Source organism: Phoca vitulina, unplaced genomic scaffold (assembly GCF_004348235.1).
Source record: "Phoca vitulina isolate PV1807 unplaced genomic scaffold, GSC_HSeal_1.0 scaffold53, whole genome shotgun sequence".
Lineage (NCBI taxonomy): Eukaryota > Metazoa > Chordata > Mammalia > Carnivora > Phocidae > Phoca > Phoca vitulina.
In genome coordinates, this window is record NW_022589756.1 from 6,406,516 (window position 1) to 6,410,078 (window position 3,563).

The following is a 3,563-nucleotide window of genomic DNA, read 5'->3' on the forward strand; positions in this document are numbered from 1 at the left end:
AGATTTTACTTATTTATTAGATAGAGACACAGTGAGAGAGGGAACACAAGCAGGGGGAATGGGAGAGGGAGAAGTAGGCTTCCCGCTGAGCAGGGAGCCCGATGCGGGGCTCGATCCCAGGACCCCGGGATCATGACCTGAGCCGAAGGCAAATGCTTAACGACTGAGCCACCCAGGTGCCCCAAATTGCCTCTTCTTTAAGGCACCCTCCCCCCGACTCTGATTTGTATGTACATGGTTACTGTGTTGGGAAGGGAAGATGCTGGGGTTAAGGAAGGGCCTTTATAAAAGATACTGTATTATAATTTTTGGACTTCATAAAATCTTTGTGAAATCTTTCTCTCAGAATCAGCCTTATGTAGGGACAATGTTCACCTTCCATGGTGTTGGCCTCACCATGAAGCCCTGTAACGTCTTCCGTGTCCTGGCAGCCCCATGAGACCGGCCTTGATTTGTGTTGTTTAGGACCCTAGTGGTGGGGCTGTGTAGACAGGTCCTGGGTAGCCTTAGCACCCTATGTGGGTCGTTTCATCCCAATTATAGATTTTGGCTTCCACTTTTGACTTTATATAGATAATATCTATATGTTGCCTCCTAGGACTTCTCTATGGGAATATCTCCTAGTACTTCAAACTCAGTGTGTTTAAGATGGAAATTGACTTCTTCCCCTCAAACTCCTCCTCCTGTTCCTTTACTCCCTCAGAAAGTATTACCACCATTCAACTCCTCCAGCCAAAAACTAGATGGCACCCATACTCCCTCCTCCCAAGGTCGAATACATTGCAAGTCTATTGATGCTGACCCTCATATTTTTCCAGCATCCACTTACTGTCTCACTCCCTACTGTTTCTCCACTGGTTTGGTCACTGTAATCTTTGGTCAGGTTATTGAGCAGCCTCCTGATGTGCCACCCTGCCTCCAACCTTCAGAGGATTTTGCACACAGTAGCTGGAGTGATCTTTCTAAAATGCACACCTGCATGTCACCTTCTGCTCAAATCCCTTCAGAGGCTTACAACTGCCATTGGTAAAAAGACCAAAACTCTTATTCTTGTCGACTGGAGGAAGAAAGAGATATATTAACAGATATTTAAATAAATTGTATAAATAAAGGCCCTTTAGATAATGATAAGTTGTAATTGAGCAAATAAACCAGGGTGATGCACTAGATGTGAATGTGGATGTTGATGCAGTGGGATTTGGGGAGGAAGATGACATTCACATTGACCTTGGTCTAGGACAGACAGCATGATGGGGACCCTCCCCTCCTTACTCTCCCGCCTCTTGGAAGGCACTGTGCTTTCTGACCACCGGGCCTTCACACAAAGGCCTTATCTCTGCCTTATTTGCTCCTCCCTCCTCCTTCACTTGGCTAAGACTTACCCTTCAGGTCACTTCTTTAAGGATGTCTGCTCACCTGCCAGAACGCGGTACTTTAAAAAAATGATGCTAAGCTGCCTTGCCCAGGGTGTGTTTCAAGTACATTCTTACTAGCAAGGTAACAAAGAGCTGGGTTCCACATATCTGTACTCCTCCGGGTGGCTATGGTCTGTTCTTTTTCGTCTTGGCCATTTTGAGAGGCACAATGATAATATCTCAATGTTGTCTTAATTTGTGTTCCTGTGATTTCAATGAGACTGGACATATTTTTATGTGTTTACTGTCCATTTGAGTTTTTCTTTTGTGATTTGCCAGTGTATTTCCTTTAGTTATTTTTCTATTGGTATGCTCATAGTTTTATCATTTGTCTAACACATGTTTGTTGCATGCCTACTATATATTAAGCATTTGCTATGAATTATGTCCTCCAAAAATTCATATTGAATTGAATATGGTTAGGGTTGAAGCCCGAATCCCCAGTACCTCAGAAAGTGACTGTATTTGGAGATAGACCCTTTAAAGAGGTAATTAAGATAAAATGAGGTCAGTCCGGTGGAACCCAATCCAATATGATGGTGTCCTTATAAGAAGAGGAGATTAAGACATGGACACACACAGAGTGAAGATGATGTGAAGACAATAGGAGAAGACAGCCGTCTACAAGCAAGGAGAGAGGAAGAAGAAACCAACCCTGCCGACGCCTTGATCATGGACTTGCAGCCTCCAGATAGTGAGAAAATAAAGTTCTCTTCTTTAAGTCATCCAGTCTGCTTTTTTCTTATGGCAGTCCTCACAAATTAGTATAGCAGTGTTCTGGACACTGGGGTGATACATAAATAGATTTATTTTATGTTATATCTTATTATATTTCAGTATTACTGTAAATTAGGTGGTGAAGTTCCAGCTGGAGTGCAGAAGGCCAATGTACCAGCTTGAAAATAAGCAGAGAGAGTAAATTCTCCCTTCCTCCGCCTTTCTGTTCTAGTCAGGCCTCCAACAGATGGGATGAGGCCCACCCACATTGGGGAGGGCAATCTGCTTTACTCAGTCTCCTGATTCACATGTTAATCTCACCCAGAAATGCCCACACAGACACACTCAGAATCACTTTTAACCAAATATCTGGGCATCCTGTGGTCCAGTCTAGTCAACACATAAAATTATCAACATTGAAATTCTCATGGATAAATGAGAAAAACGCCCTGGTTACCAGGACAGTTCAGGACCTGGAAATGAGTTCAAAGTTGACATCAGTAGTTCATTGACTCATATAATTTTAGGTCCGGAAAGGACTTCAGAGGGCATCCTGCTGAACCTTGTGTTTAAGAGCGTAAAGTGCTTAAGTGTTTTGCTCAGATACATATAGCAACTTAGTGGTGGAGACCCAAGTGCCCGCCAATGAATGAGCAATTAGTTATTATGATAATAATAAGTTAACATGTGTTACACCTCACCTTGTGCCAAACACCGTTCTCAGCTCATCCTTGTACTGATGCATTAATAACATATGAGCCCTTAATCTGACACATGAGGACACTGAGGCGAGGCCACACGGCCACCAAGGGAAAGAGCCAGGAATCAAACTTGGGCATGTTGATTCCAGAGCCTGTGCTGTTAACAACCATGCAAGAACATCGGAAAGATGTGCCTGACAACAGTTCAGGGGCCCGGGAGAGCTTTTCATTAGGCACGGCTTTTATTTACTAGGTCACCTCAGTTGGACATGGAGTGGCCACTGTGGGCTGGGGGAGTTTGGGTAGTTTTGGCCTCCGTAGCCTTTTTGCACCACATTCGCTACTGGAGTTTCATTATAGGGGGCTCCTGCCCCTTGTGCAATCAAAAGAGGATATAGTTACTTTCTTGAATAGCTGTTCAAGAAAATGGGACTGATCTTGATTTGGGGAGCTCTCGGCTGCCCCGTGATGTTTAGGAAAAGCATGAGGCAAAATGGCGTTTCAATACCAGGGAAGGGAACCACTCAGCTTACTGCTCTCCTGGGACAAACAGGAAGCTGGTCTTTGCTTCCTTCCCCCACAAACAGACTTGTTGCAGACTTTTCTTTTTTCCTTAAAAAAAAAAAAGAAAGAATCTGGGAGTTTATTTCCCATACTCTCATATGTGCTTTGTCCACATTTGTGTTTTACCCATCGATGGCATTATTAAAAACACCCTGTCTTGGATCAA